Source organism: Manduca sexta, chromosome 10, assembly GCF_014839805.1.
Source record: "Manduca sexta isolate Smith_Timp_Sample1 chromosome 10, JHU_Msex_v1.0, whole genome shotgun sequence".
NCBI lineage: Eukaryota > Metazoa > Arthropoda > Insecta > Lepidoptera > Sphingidae > Manduca > Manduca sexta.
The window spans coordinates 12,879,832-12,896,678 of NC_051124.1; the positions used below are offsets into that span (position 1 = coordinate 12,879,832).

The window sequence follows — 16,847 nt, forward strand, 5'->3', positions numbered from 1 at the left end:
CAAATGCAAGAAACAAAGTTACCCTCATATATCGAAGGATGCACTCTCTTGTAAATCACTGTTCAAGAGTCGGCAAGTCACTCCGCGCCCTCTCACCACACTCTACTACCTCTCTCTATATTATAAATAATTCCCTTTTTATTCGTCACCGGTAACGCATGCAAGGGACGATTGCAGCCATATATGCGTAATGAAGATCGCTTCTTAATTATATAGTGTTGATGCTGAATGTGATAGGGTTGTATGATAAAGTTTATAACGGGCTCACGCTTTCACTCCCGAAGGGGTAGGTAGAGGTGCAAATAGGAAAGTCAGACTTCCATCGATAGAAGTCTTATAACCTTCTAAATATAAAATAAACTTTGTAACTGCTTTATGTGTACCAGTACCAACTTATTTAAAGAAGCAATGCTGACGCGCGCTCCGCATTCTCGACCTTATTGCAATTGAAAGTGATGTATCTAATTGTACTTAAAGAATTAACAAGGATAGCTACATGGGAAGTATATTATACAACTAACTATTATACACTTGTAAATAGATTGTCGATCCAGTATTGGGGTAATGACCCTGTAAGTAGTAAAAGTTGGTTAATAAATAAATGTTGGCAGGATTAATAAAGCAGTTTTAACTTACCTACTTTATTAATTTGCCTACTTATATGAACAGTCAGTGCATTGCTTTTAAGATATTCACAGTACGATACCACGATCTTGCGCACCCCGCAATGCTGTTTGTAGTCAAAGGTTCAATATCTATTAGCGTGAGCCCAATGGAATGTAATCTAAATAAAACGTGGCTATGAATTGCCGGCTCATCAATACAGCCACGATCAATCATCGCCCAAACCACTACGGCATAACGAGATCGCAACAAATACCTACCTTCGTACTAACAACACAAAGTATATATTGGATTGGGTGTATTTCGGAAAAATTATACTACTATTGTAGTCTTTATTAATAACGAAATAGAGTCGTAATTTGAGTGTTGGCGGTCGTTTATTTGCGCAACCCCTTTTCGTTTAATTTGTAGAGCGAGATAGGGAGTATCTGACATCTCTTTCTTGTCTTACGCCACTATATATTTTTGTGCAAGCATTACATTAGTGAAATTGGTCGGGTAACCCTTTTGTGATTTGATATTTATTGCGATTGTCCTATTGTGTACACATCGGAAGGGTTAGTTGCTTTATTTGTGTATAATTAAGTGTAAAGGAACTTTGTAGTTGTTTTGGAACTTAATTTGTGAATTGTCACAATTGATAGGCGAATATCGTTTAGTAATATTAATTAATGTAATTTTGATTGTTTTGTGATGTGTGTCTTCTTAGGTTAACATAACGGTAAACTTATATTGGACTTCGTTAAGTGTAGCCCCTGAAAATATTTAACTCTGAAACATCCAAGTATTGAAATTATTTTCCAAATCAGAAACAGGAAAATTAATTTAAAATTTATGAAAAATAGGTACCTGATGAATTACCTGATACATAAATATGCTGTATCCTGCATAATACAGCGAATGTCATTTATCATCAGGTGACTCAACTCTATCTACCCTTTATAATAACCGAATGTCATGTTTCCCTTAAAGCCTAACGCACACGACACGTTTGACAAGCCGATGACGCGCTTTAACGCAACTAAAACGCGCAGTTGCGGTGCAGGGAACTAGGTACTTTTACAAGTTAATTTCAAACGCAATTGTGGCGAGTGGTGAGGAATACTCATCTCCCATCAATCCATACTTTATCTGGACGTCGTCAAGGTCCGATGGGGTTACTCTGCCGTAACTTTATATTAAAAAAAATCACGTCGAATTGATAACCTCCTCCTTTTTTTAAGTCGGTTAAAAAGACGTAATTTCTATCAAAATGCTTACCTTCAATTCGTTTAAAAATTGTGTGTGTGACCCTGTAGGTGATTTTGACATGAATGACGGAAGTTTTCACCTATAATACCGGTTTTACTTTCCTGACTTTTCGAACATTTTGTAGTCTAGTAGAAATGTGGTGGGTGCGTCAGTGTTTTTCTGATTGGAAGTGTAATGTCGTCGCTGCAACGAATTATCTTACGAGAAGTAGTACTGGCGTTAGGGCGCTTAAAACTAAAATAAGTTTTTATTGATATTTATTTTGTAAACGTTTTTTATTTTACATCTACGGGTCGAGTTACTAATTATAAAGTGTTATTATCAAAACGATAAGTATGTGGATTCATTTAGTAACGCAAACTCCAAGAATATATCTTAAAGCAGCACCAATTCGCACCCTAATCACCCTTAACTGTAACAAACAGGTGCCGAGCCGAAACGTTGTGATTGTCCCCCGTCTCCCCTCACCCCGCTCGGCCTAACAGCGCTCCCTGTCCTGTAATTAAACACTATTATATCACATTAGGCTGAGACAACAGCGATTGAGGCGACTCACTCCTTGGTGTACTGGGCCCATCTCCCCCCGTTCAGTTACATCCACCCAATCTTAGGGTTGTCACTTTTAAATTTATAATAATAAATGATGTATAATTTTCGGTCTATGGGTTCATAAAATGTTCACTCGACACCAAAAGTTGACTTTTTTACTTATCTAAAGGCTAAATTTATTTTGAGGGGAATTTTATTACCATTTATTACTACAAATAATGGCATATTTTAGCTCTGAAATGGCAAAACTGTTTTCTCCACTAGTTTAGTTTAGTTGTGTCTACCTTTCCTTCTAATAAACATCCAAACATTTTGACAAATTTAGACATTAATAGTATTAATAAAGTGCGATTAGTAAAAAACGAAATTTTCCCTTGATATGTCTAAGCAGTGGCAAAAGGTCCATATAACCCTACTCCTGCCACTTCTTTCATAATTTGTGCAATATACAATTACCATTATAACGATTTGCAAACCGCATTCATGCAAACCAGTGCTTATATGTTATTTCGGGAAATTTCACTTCGCCACTGTCTTAGCTATATAAATATTATCGCTTGAAACCGTCCGTCCGGTACATTAAAATGCGTGGCGGAGGCACCGTGTTCTCTCCCCAGTGCAAACTCATTGAGTATTCACAAGAGCCAGCGGGTAGTTACCGGTGTCTGAGAGCGATTGTTTATGCGTTCCGCCGTGATGTCGCAGTGTTTGCAAACAAACTAACATTATAGTAGCTATGGTTAGTTAAAACACAAATTTACTCGATCAACTGTATGTCAAAACCCGCCATCTTGCCTCTTAATAAAGTTTAAACTAGGAAATAGGTAATATTTTTGACAGCTATTTAAGCAATTCTTAACCACCTCTTAATGCTAAAACAAGTTTATAAGTAAGACTGATTGTAATTAAATTTTCGATAATAACTCTCAAACGCAGAAGTTAAATTTAGGTGGTACAGGAACTCTACATTAAACAAAAATAGCGATAGTCTCAAAACTAAGCTTAATTCCAAGTCTAACATTCGCGTAAACATTGAAATCATTTTCAATAACTGTTATCAACTTGCATGTGTTGTCTGTAATTAAAATTAAAGCAATGGAACTGCGTAGTAGCTTTCTGTACCGAGGTACGTCGCTGTATCTCCGCCGCCAAACTGTAATGAGTTCGTCGACGCTTCTCAAATGCGCAGCAAACACGACAGTCGGGAACTATGGACTTGTATAAGTGCGCATCCTCGCCGCTTATAAAGTACGCCATCTGCGTACACCCTTAGTTTTTATTTGTGTCAATACAGTGCTTTTCAGGTCTAATGTCTAGGGGTAACAAGTAGAATATATATAATATCACGCTTGCATTGTAATTGATGGTTTTGGTAATGGTGTTACTGTTAAGGTTAAGTAGATTGCTCCTTGAGTAATTTGTTTGTATAAAAATTGGCCGTCTGCGCAGGTCCTTATGTTTAATTCGCGTCGATATAATATTACACGTGAAACGAATACCTCGATGGCGAAGTTGCACAGGGTCAAATCCCGGATAGGAAAAAAATTGTGATTGGGTTTTTCCATCTTAAAAGTTACTTAGTCGCAGCTAAGAGTCAGCGAGTTCTCGATGTAATATCCCCTGACACGGCAACCACGTAAGGCCAAAGGTTCTGTGCCAGCATGTCGGATTGCCCTCTCATCGGACTAGAAATACTATAATACCTCCCATGTACCCAGCTTATCTCCGTTGAGATTGGCCGCTGTAGCCGAAATTCTACTAGGAGTAATTTTAATTTTACATGTGACACACTGGTGTCGATAGCCAAATTTTCAACATATTACAGACCGCAAATTTGGCGCCGCAGCCGCGCTCATTATCGCGCGGGAATCTAATTTATTCGCGCATTCGCCGATACTTTATTAGTTTGGCATCAACTATCTATTGGCCTGTTAGTGGTGGTTTATTATGTTAACTGTGTAGTTTATTGTACTGATTGGGCGCATTTTGGGACATATTTTACAAATACGAATCGTATTTCGTAACTAGCTGACCCGACAGACGTTGTCCCGTCTTAACTATGAATTTGCAGCGCGCATTCTGTCAATCGCTGAAATTAACTTTTATTAAATTTTTTAACGTTCCGCTCAACTTCCTTAATTTTTTGTTTCATAAGATCCTTCTCCTGACAATAACAAACATAACAAAAAAAAAAATTTGTAAAATCGGTCCAGCCGTTCACGCATGATGGCGCGAGCAAGGGAAATAGGGATTCATTTTTATATATATAGATTACGACTGCACTTGGTATATAGTGGTCTATTTAGTACTGCTGAGTGAATGCTAATCTTGCGCCGGTTGCAGTCTAAGAACTAAGTTTAGTTAAGCTAAGCTCTAGCTGAGAAAATTTCATATAAAACATAATTTGCGGTCTGGGCACAAATATGAAAAAATATCTCAGCAGTCTCAACCAAGCTTAGGTTTCTGTCTACAACGGCGTTACATGGATATCATAAAAATGGCTTCAGATTGCCTACGGAATTGTAGTAATTATTGGAGCGATTGCTTGAGCTCATTAGATCTTTAGTGAAACAGCCAAGATCGCAGCGGTCGAGTGTTCTCTACACAACGTTCATTAAAAAGTTTTCAAAACGAACTTGAGAGCGCTCCGAACTGCAGACTGTGAGCGTAGAATTACAGATATTATGGAATTATATTTGATTTTATTTGCTTGTTTATGTAGTATAAATTAGTTGTGGTTGAGCGGCTCCCGTAATAATATTATAGTTAATTATTATTTTAATTCTGATACGGCGAAAACTAAATAGGATCCTATTTAGACAAAATCTAAATAGGATAAAGATTATAAAGGATGTTAACAAGCTATCCCAGTACCAATGAAGTATGTTTTCCGCAGACGGTTGCCAGAATTATACTGGTTTGTTTCGAAGTTGTTGCCTACAGCCACCCCTTCCTTGATGCTCCAACCAACCCCTGTAGCCTAAGGTTTATTGTGAGAGAATGCTTTTTGTATTAAGTTCGCTGATACACATTTATATATAAAGTGTAAAATAAAAAAAAAGTAATGCACCAAAGTTTCTTAAAAAAATATTTTCATTATAATAATGTTATTATAAGTAGCGGTTTTGATAAAAATTATAAGATCTACCTGTTATTTAACAGAAATATATTCACAAAGACATCACTAACCAACCGACAGGTACGAGAGTCAATGACCAATTGCCTCGACCTGTCAAACACTCGGTGTTTTATAGCAAAAAATGTAGAATGCGTCACAAATATCATCACAAAATATTTCAGTTTTATGATACTATATTCATCAAGCTTTTAGAGCAAAGAACTCCCCAGGTTTTCCAAATGCAAGCCTTACACGAATATTACCAACATGGTGTTGTTTCAAGAATATTTTCCTACCTTCATTTCTCGCTAACCAGATCAAACCATCAAAACTGCCCTCACCCGATATTTATACACAACGTCACAAAGCCGGACCCAATAAGGCAGCAAATTGAAAAGGAAAGATTGTTTCCTCGTTGTCGGGCGTACTTTATGCGGAATAAACAATTCCCGGTATTATCAGAGTGGTTTCGAGGCTATTTTGACTCACATTGCGGTCTACGCAATCGGGGGTCGCATCGATTTTGATACATTATGATAATGGAAATAATTAATTGGAATGCTTTAAGTGAATTAATTGGGATTTGTTGATAGTCTGGTTATCCTTTATTTACGGTAGAATTATAATATATAGTGTTGCGATAAAAATCTTTTTGCGAGGGTATCTGTGATACTTTTGCTATAAAAACACTGAGCGTTTGACAGACTGGGTACGGTTAGTTGGTGAAATATTTGTGAAAGTATTTCTGTAGCCAGAGATAGTTCTTTTTATTTTTAATCAAAATCGCTCTAGATCCTTGCAATAGTTATAAAATAATATGAGTACATATTTCCGCCCTAGCCGGCTTAATTACTGCATAAATGATTTGGACCAAGGTATAAAATCTTGACAAGGTATAGAAACGTGATGACGGCCCGTAAGGCCGTCAGTTTTTATAACAAATCTGAGAATGCAATGAAACAAATGACAATTGCATACTCGTTCATTTCCATCACATAACTTAACGGTACTTGTATTTGCAAAATAAAAAAGGTTTGGCATCGGAATAGTTTGTACGCGATCTTTCAGTCCTTCCGGTCCGCGCCCACGTTGAAAGTTTTGACCGTCCAAGTTAAGATGCAGGTAACAGCTCCGGGGTAGGTTTTCGACGCCCACTCTTCTACCTGTTTGTACTTTGTAAACCAAATTTTGTTTATTTCATGTTTACATAGTTTGCTTAGGAAAAGCTGGCACGTACACAATACTCACAGTGATACAATTTTACGCGGTATTTTCTCTTTTTCTTCACTAGTTCTTTTATTGTTTAGGATCGTGACTCTCAATCAATTTGATGACATGTCTCTCCATCGGCTTCGGTCTTCTACCTGATGAAGTATTATATTAATGAGGAATTTCAGCGCATCCTGGTTTACCCAACTTTTGGCTTTTCGTCCATCGTGGTATTTTCCTACTTAATTTCTGGACCGTGAGCAGATTTTCCAGATGTAGTATATACATTGTACTAAAAAAATACACTATAGCTATATGATTAAAACAGTACTTTTATTATTATTGTCATCTTGCTTACGCTGACTATTAATTGTATCTATTCCTACACTTCTCGTCCTAATCTTATTTAAAAAAAATCACTAACATGTCTATTACGATCCTTGTGATGCTCCCGCCCACTGGAAAATATAAATCTTCCTCTGCTATTCATAATAATTTTGTAAAAATCTTATTCGCGAACTTTTCCCAGTGTTTTGAGACGACTTTCCTCTACCTTGTGGACCAATATGGCTAAAATTTAAAAACAAAATAAAATATCCGAACTGACAACCCAAGACAGAACATGCGCAGACATAGTAGAAGATCAGACCTCATATAAAGTAGGAATGCGCAAAAGGAAGACACACATTTGGTATTTATTCCCGTATATCATTTCGCGTTAAGCGAACTCTCAGCCACGTCAACTGTCGTCCGTAACTCGGTTAGCGTAGTGAGTTCAGTTTGCCGAGTGCCGACCAGGTGAATAATTTAGCGCCATCGAACCGACGTTAAGTGTTTAGTGTTAACCTTCACTCTTGATCACTAATTGTACCGGCAAGTTTGGTTTTGCGAACGCTTCGTAATTGGAAGGTGGGGTATGGTAGGAAAAGTGAAACTAAATTTGTGTTTGGGTAGGATGTAATGTAAGATAGTTTGTAAGCTTCACGTTTTTAGTCCCGAAGGGGTGGGTAGAGTCGCATCTAGTTTTGGTATTACGCTGTTTTGTGTCCGTGTTATGATGTGATAGGGGAAGGGAGCTGTTCGGACTCCTTAAAAGCCAATCTATTTATAGACAATAATTTTATCTTTAACTATTATAAATATTTTATTTGTAGCTAACAGTGGCGAAGGGTCCATATAACACGATTCCTGTCGGCTTCCCTTTCGTAATTTATGTAAAATCTAATTATCATTAAATCGATTTGCAGAGCGCATTTATGCATAGTAGTACCTGTATGTTGTGCCGGGTTCCCTTTAGCTAACTAAGCCCTGTAGCTAAGATTCTACTTGAAATATCAGTGTAAGAACACTATTGTATGCAACATTGGGGTATTAGAAGATATGCGTTTATTTTTAATTAAATATTAACATGACTAAGAATTGTATGTACCACGGTTTATGTCTGTAAATAACAGACATGTGATCTGCTTTTCCAACAAGCTTTTGCTTTTAAACTTTACTGAATTTTCCACTCTTAAATACAATTTCCTCACAACACATGTTGCCATAAATGAATGATAAACAAACTTTCCGCAGTTTCCTTCCTCGAATACATTTTCGCGATGTTCTGTTTTTCGTCTGTGAGCAACACGCGCAAATGAATAATGCCCCTATTACTATAGTAATAATGTCGAAATTAGCTTAAGTGCGTGCGTGTTGTGCGTTTTGTAGCAAGGAACAGAGTGTAATTGGAATTTTCACGGTTCAGAAAATCGAAAGCTACGCGCTCGGAAAGGTGTGCGATACACACGGTCTGTTAGTTTGTGCAACTTGATAAAGGTTATGGAGATATATTTTATTATAATAGTTTATTGTGTATGCAGTCAAGAGTAAGTAGTTGTAATTACCTTTCATACAAAGACTAATACTATTTAACCTTTCAACTATTTTAAGCTTGGTTACACACGACATTACTTTTATTAATCCTAAGCAAATAAATAGAGTAAGCTACTAACACATCTTAATTTACTGATCAGTGAATCAACAAATCAGCTGTAGTTAAACTATTCGTCGCGAGAGTCATCAGCTTTGGGAAGAATAGCCAGGGGTTATCAATAGGATAGTAAGTTGGCATTGAAGTTACGCGAAGGGTGTGACAGTGAGTATTCCGTTTTAGGGAGAACAGCCCCGGGTCGTCGACGCACAGCGCCGCGCCGGGACAACAAGCCTGCACCTTAATTGAACCTTATCTATATACACATAATGCCGATTGTACTATACATGCCTGCGGGTAAATAGGGGAAATGTTTATTTTTGTTTCTTTATGACAGGTCTTGTTATGTATGGAAGGTACGAGAAGTATATGGAGCTGAATATATTGCCTAAATACTAACTCTTATATAAATAATTAGATGTTAAAAATGCACGGTAGACTAGTTAGGAATGGTACGGATTGTCGAGACGAATGTCCACAGGTTCAAAACCCAAGGCATACCGATTTTTCGAAGTTATATGTACACCATTAATGAATTCACTTTAACGGTCAGAAAAAATATTAACACACCTAAGAATTTTACATGATTGATGACACACATGATTTTTCTGCTATAGGGTTGCAAATGGACCAGAAATAGTTTATCAGAAGTAGCTTTACGTATTCACTAGCATATATTATAAAAAATAGAGTGCCTATGTATTCTTAAGTCATCTAAATGAGATATGCGCGACGACTACAGAAGAACGGCAACACCACGCGCACCATAAAATAACAAAGATGACGTATTTTAATTAAGTTATTTCGCGTTTGAACTGCCACATAATTCCTTAATCTCTACACTCTCCTTTAGCAAAACAGTGTTCAAGTTAATGCCTAGCCCGCAGCGTGTCTAGATGCGATGCGTGTTATGTCTAATCTAATTCCAGATAGCGCGTCGCCCCGGGCCCCGGTGGTGTATCGCTGATCCCGGGGAAATTGTGTGGAACGCAGGGATAGGGTTGCTTATTGGGATTTTTATACGACGATGAAAGCGACGGTAATTCGCGCGGAAGTAGACGTAAAAGTCGATTATTATAGTGAATGTGAATTAGAGGGCCTACTTCGAAAAACGAACGTCGAAACGTCGGTCCGAAACGAAGAAACGACGAAGTCCGGATTTATTACTACAGATCCGTCACCGTTCTGTAGCTTACCTTAATTTCCCGTATATATTTTTTTGGCAAAAGCAGTGGAACTTTATCCTCGCAGATGATCCATATCTGAAATATTGCGATGTACCGATCGGATCCGTCGTCGAATCCGTCATCGGATCCGTAACACTTCGTAATAACACAATGTGCGATCCGTCATCCGAAACTATGGATTTCGTTTTTCGAAGTAGACCCTCAGCAGCGATTGGTGAAATATCTGAAAGGGAACACGACACAACATATTGGTACCGATAAGCATGAATGTTGTCTACAAATCGTTTCCATGATAATTAAATTCTACATAACAGGAAGCTGATAGGAATCGGGTTACATGGACCCTTCACCACCGATGTGGATAAAAGAACCTGGCTAGTTAAACATTAATATTAAATAAAAATACACTTTCACTAGTCTTCTGAATGTATAATCTTAGTAGTTCCGCCTCTGCCTGCCACTTGTAGGATTTTTTTAATTTATTTATTTATTTTAATATCTACACACACATACAGCTATTACAGGGTACACCCAATTTGACTGGATAAGCGACTTATGTGTGTTAAAGTTAGCTCCTCACAAATTCCTCCTAGATACGTGGCCAATATCTAATTTAGTTTATGAGATAACGGGCTTCGTCTTGCCCCGCGGCTGCAGTGTTCAGAATATGTTGGCGACATATTGCAGAGACGGTGTGGGGTCGCAGTGATGGCGGTGGACGGATTTCTTGAAAATCTAGAGCCCTTTTCTACGAATGACTTCAATTTTAATTTGATTGCGTAGAGACACATCCAACTAATAGAAACAGTGGAACTGTTGCTAGGCTTACAGTCACTAAGCAAGCAATTAAGAGCCATAGCTCGCAAAATTTTTGTAAGACGTCTTAGGAGACTAAATAGTCAAAGGTCTCGTCTTAATGAACGTATGTCATTACTGGTAACATACATTGATCGTAGGCTTCGTCGTCATTTATAATATAAATATTTTTGAGATTATTTCTTTCTTTTAACCAGCTTACTTACATAATAAGCTTATTGTATGTCTTATGTATTCTACAAAGAAGAAGGAAATGAAGGTTATTCCTTGCTGACATTTGTTGTTTGTTAACAAGCATTATTGAGGGCATTACCGATCATCATCGACATCGCGGCCAAGACGAAAAATTTCACACCAAGTCTCTAATCCTTATGCATTACCCTGGTAAAAGAAAAACAAGGTATACTGGTTATTAAACAACAAAATCGCTAATCGTATGAATACGCTATCAGACAGGCTCCAAGCGGAAGCTGTTTCGGAGCTGAATTACGTTATGTGGTATGTACAAGTTTTTTACATTATATTCACGCTGCGGGCTTTAAGTTATATGCACAGTGAGTTGTTAATCTGCCCCCGTTGTTAATATTTATGGCGGTTTTAAATCGCGGGTGCTAAGATCACAATGTCGTTGCGTGGTGGAATGGAAAATGAGGCTATTTTTTTGTTTTAAACAGTGTATTATGCCACGGAAACGTGACCCTTAGTGAAGTCGACATGGTCGGCTCTATGTGACAAATAACTAGTATATTACAACTGCCCACGTCACGCCAGTGTCGCGTCACCGTCCCAAACCGTTCACTGTTGGACGAATAATCTTTCTTTAGAATCTTTAATATTGTTTGGTTTATCGTCTGTTTTCACCTAACTGATAATTTAAGGGACATTCCTATGAGGACGATACATTATAGAGGTACAGCGATAACTCTATATAAGCTACGCTGTCTTTAATAGTCCTTAGACTATTACTGGAAAATGGTTTACAGCGTTAAGAGACCTTTAAAACAACTACAGCTATAAGTTAAAAACTTTATCCAAACTGCGCACTAAGATAGAAGATTTGCGTATAATTAAACCAAGGGGATATCACCCGTACGCCGAATACAGAAGGTTGAATTTATAACTGTCTACTCAGCGCTATTTGAGTCGCGTACTAATAGCTGCAATAGCCTAGATGGACGAGGAACGGGCTGCCGAGACGAATGTCTGCAGGTACAAATCCCAAAGGTACACACCTCTGACTTTTCTAAAATCATGTGTGTATTCTTTGTGAGTTATCGCTTGCTTTAACGGTGAAGGAAACATCGTGAGGAAACCTACATACCTAAAAAGTTCTCTATAGGAATTTTGAAGGTGTGTGAAGTCTACCAACCCGCACTAGGCCAGCGTGGTCGATTAAGGCTTAATCCCTCTCAGTAGTACAGGAGGTCCGTACGCAGCAGTGGGACAGTATATAATACAGGGCTGATATATTATTATTTATAACTTTATACCTCTAGCCAAACAATTATTAACAGTGATTATCCTAATCATAATTTGTAATCCATTAATGCCCCAGTACCAATAAATTTTACCTATAATATACTTAGTGGTCGGCCGCAAGGCAGCCGCCCGCGAGATTTCTCCGCAATTCAATTATGTATTGCGGTTAGGTAAATTAGAGTACCACGGTCTCACCAGGTTTATACTTTGTGGTAATCTGTGTGGATTAGTGGTTTCTAAAGTTGATTGGACTGCGACTCAACAAAAACTACCTAATTCTGAATTCACCTCGTATCGTGGTTAGAAAACAAAAGTGTACAGACCATAAAATGTATTGAATTTGTTCAGTTACTTATGTGGGTGATAGTACATAAGAAGGAAAGAAAGAAAGATAAACGATTTATTAGGCACAGTCGCAACATAAATAAACATAATGTACCTAAATTACAAATAATAATAAAAAAAAGGCTGGTCGCGGCTGTGACCAGCATAATTTTTTTATTTTATTTTATTAGGACATCCAGTGGTAATTACAATAAAACTTATAACTAAGTAAATCATTTAAGAAAAACACGTGTTAAAGGAATTACCTTCAGGCGTCACAGCATGCACCGAATGGAACTACTTATTTAGTTATTTAATAATAATATAGTTAACAAATAAGAAAAACATCAAAGTATGTAACAATAACAAATGTGAGAGGGATCAATGATTGTTATCATCATTTATAACTTTTAAAACCTGAGTTCGAAAAGCTGCCAATGAGTCACTAAATACATCTATAGACTGGCCGAGAGAATTGTAAGTTCGAGACAATCTGGGTATTGCCGAATTATATTTGAGATTAGTTCTAGTTAGTGGTGGTTCTAGTTAATGTTGTGATGTGGTGCAAACCATAACACAACGCTATTTTTCAGTAGCCAGTTAGGCTGACACTAGCTCCTTTAGATCCGTACTGCCTAGGTAAAATAAGATATACTGAAATACACCTCGATGAAATTTTATCTTATTCTACATGGCCCTAAGTGCTTCTGTTAGATCGTTATAAAACAAGATAAACACTGTATAACTACGGCAGTATACGTTTATAATTAGTAAGCCCATTATAAACTTTCCCATGTCAATGTATATTATTTAATGATCAATCCAACACAATAATATGAGATGCGTCGGCCACTCCATACTTAACAAAACAAACCCAAGAATAACAACGCGTGGAGCAACAAACAGTTAGTAAGCACAGCTGGTCTCGCCAGGGTCCGCGAGGCACTGTCTGACAACTTTGTGTATAAAAACAAGTTCATAATAATGGTGAGGTGGACAGATGACCTCATAAAAGTTGCAAGAGGTCGATGTATGCGGGCCGCTTCCAATAGGTTGATCTGAAAATTTTGGGAGAGGCCCATGTTCAGCAGTGGACATCCTGCGGCTGATGATGATGAAGAATAATGTTTGGGTTGCTCTGGTGTAGTGTGTGTGCTAAGAGTCCGGGTTCACACAATAAAGACACTCTTTCACATTAAACCAATATTTATTATTAGCACTAGTAACACTACAGTCTACAGTTTATAATTACTAAGAAGTTGCACTTGTTTACCTCTATACCTTACTCGCTCTGATGCACTTATACGCACTGTTCTTCCTTCACTACTCGCTCTGATTTACATGGTTGCTTTGGATTCCCGAACTGACGAGGCAAGATTCCCCAACTCTTATACATATGGGTCGGAGAATCTGGACATCGCGATGTACAAAATTAAAGAAATTGTACAGCGCCATCTATTGCCCTAATTTATAACTACTGTACGTCATTACTTATTACAACGCCATCGTTTAGTTTTCGATGGATTAAATTGTCTATTTTATTAATTGATCTTTGAACATGCCGCCCACCAAGACCATTTAGTGACGAAATGGTCTTCACAATTCAAATGTTGGACTCCGCCCACCATGGCAATATAAATGTACTACATTACATTTGTACTTATCAATGAGCGAATATAAACAAGTATGACAATATCCTAAATAAACTTAACTTAATGACAACTAAATTAGCATTGATTTGGTAACAAATACAGAAAACCTTAACTAATACTTATTATCTAATTACAAATAATTCTAACTTAGTAATAACAGTCACTCATTAGCAGGTAAAATACATAGTTTGGACGTAGGTCGTTTGATGATTGACGACTTGGTGCGTAATGTAACCACACGAGTAATTTGATATTGCCCTGGGTGTTTTTCTAGTATTCGACCTAACAACCATCGACTAGGTGGTAAGTCGTCTTCCTTAATTAGTACTATATCTCCTATGTTTGGTTCTGGGACTTTGTTAGTCCATTTATATCTGTGTAAGAGATTTGTTAAATATTCATTACTCCAACGTCGCCAAAAGCTTTGATACATTTTTTTAAGTAACTGCCATCTACTAAGTGAATTGACTCAATAGGGACTTAATGCACTTATCTTGCTTCCTTTTAACTTTGAACTCTTTATTGTTCTTTTGCAGTTGCGTATATTCTTCCCAAAATTCCTGCTTCTGAACTTTTTGTATGCAACACAATAACGCTTCGTCTATCTCGGTTTTGCTTAAGTCTAATTTATTGTATTCTTTTCTTTTATAAAACCGTCGACAGTATGCTATGACTCGTATCAACCTCTGTAATGATGAATATCGTTGTATAATGCTATCATCTTCAGTTTTATTAAGATGTACCTTTATAGCTTCTTCCAGATCAACTTTTAGATCGTTTGGTCTTTTGTATATTATCATCTTTTCTTTAAGAAATGAAGGACCTGAAAACCAAAGCGTATTCTCTGGTAACGAGGCCGGTTGAACTCCTCTTGAAGCACAATCTGCAGGATTTTCTTTGGATGACACATGTTACCATTGAGACGAGTCTAGTGTTGTTAATATCTCGGAGACTCGATTTGCTACGAAGGTCTTCCATCTACTGGGGTGGCTACTTAGCCATGCAAGAACTACTGTTGAATCAGTCCATGCCCTTATCTTATTCTTCTTTATTCTTAGTATTTCAGCTGCTTCGGCTAACAATTTTGCTAGCAGTACTGCACCACATAGCTCTAAGCGTGGAATGCTAACTTGCTTGATCGGCGCAACTCTTGTTCTGGATGTTAACAATGAGACATGTATCTTGCCATCATCATCTACTATTCTTACATAAATCACAGCAGCATACGCTAATTTTGATGCGTCACAAAATCCATGGAGTTCTATGTCAGCAGTATCTTTCTTTATATGTAACCATCGTGGAATACGAACTTCAGATAATTTTGGTAACTGACTTCGATAATCGTCCCAACTTTCTTTTAAATCTGCTGAAATGGGTTCGTCCCAATCGACACCTGCCAACCATAACTTTTGAATAAAGATTTTTGCAACTATCACACTCGGTGCAATCCATCCCAGTGGGTCATATAACCGGGCGATTGTAGACATAATTGACCTTTTTGTTTCTGGTTCACTCTTCTTGGGTAAATTCACAGAATATCTAAAATTATCTTCGCAACGGTCCCATGTAAGACCTAATATTTTCGTAATGTCGTCTATTTTAATTTCTTTACTGAACTTTTCTGTGTTCTTTTCTATATTGTCTTTCTGCCCATATAACTCTTGTTTATTACTTTGTGTTAGGAAGTATGACAATAATTCTTCATTGTTACTGTTCCATTTTTGTAGCTGAAATCCACCTCTTAAAAGTAAATCGTTCATCTCTTTATAAAGTGAGGCTCCTTCCTTAGTGTCAAAACATCCAGTCATTAAGTCATCCATGTAGAATGATTCTTTTACTTGTGGTGCGGCTATTGGGTAATCCTTTGCTTCATCATCACTTAATTGTTTTAATGCCCTAACCGCTAAGTAAGGTGCTGAAGCGGTACCAAATGTGACTGTCATTAATTCAAATTCCTTAATTTTATCTTCAGGATTATCGCGCCACACAATGCGTTGAAATTTAGCATCTTGTTCTGCTATCCGAACTTGACGATACATTTTGACAATGTCCGCCACCATAACAATTGGATAGATTCTCCATCGAAAAACTAAATGTCTTAAATCTGGCTGCAATTTAGGACCTACCATTAAACAATCGTTTAATGAAACCCCTCGCTTATTCTTGCTGGAAGCATTAAATACTACTCGAACCTTTGAGGTTGATTTATCCATTCGTACAACAGCATGATGGGGTAAATATACTGCTTCGTGTGCTTTTTCGTCCTTTTCTTCAACTGTTCGCATGTGCCCTAGTTGTAAATATTCGTTAATCACTTCCTTATAACTGACCTTGAGTTCCAAGTCTTTCGAGAGTCTTTTTTCCAATGATTTGAACGTAGCTATTGCTATCTCCAATGATCCATTGTTTTGACATTGGGCAAAATCTTCTCTGAAGGGTAAATTTACAATATATCGCCCTTCCGGTGTTCTATTTGTTGTCCTTTTGAAAATCTCTTCACAGGCTTGTTCTTCTTCTGACCATGTTGATCTTGGTAATTGTTCCTCTAATTCCCAAAATTTTTTAAAATGTCTTCTTCTGCTCTAGTATGCAATACTGAAATAACGTTCGAATTTTCTTTAGCTTCGCTTGACCTCTCATTGACAGTGCCTGATATTATCCATCCG

General features: G+C 37.4%; 1 protein-coding gene across 3 annotated transcripts in view; it reads left to right on the forward strand.

Moving 5' to 3' along the window:
- LOC115444202 (stress-activated protein kinase JNK) overlaps positions 1–16,847 on the forward strand; it is a 125,804-nt gene that overhangs the window by 57,378 nt on the left and 51,579 nt on the right. The window lies entirely within an intron of this gene.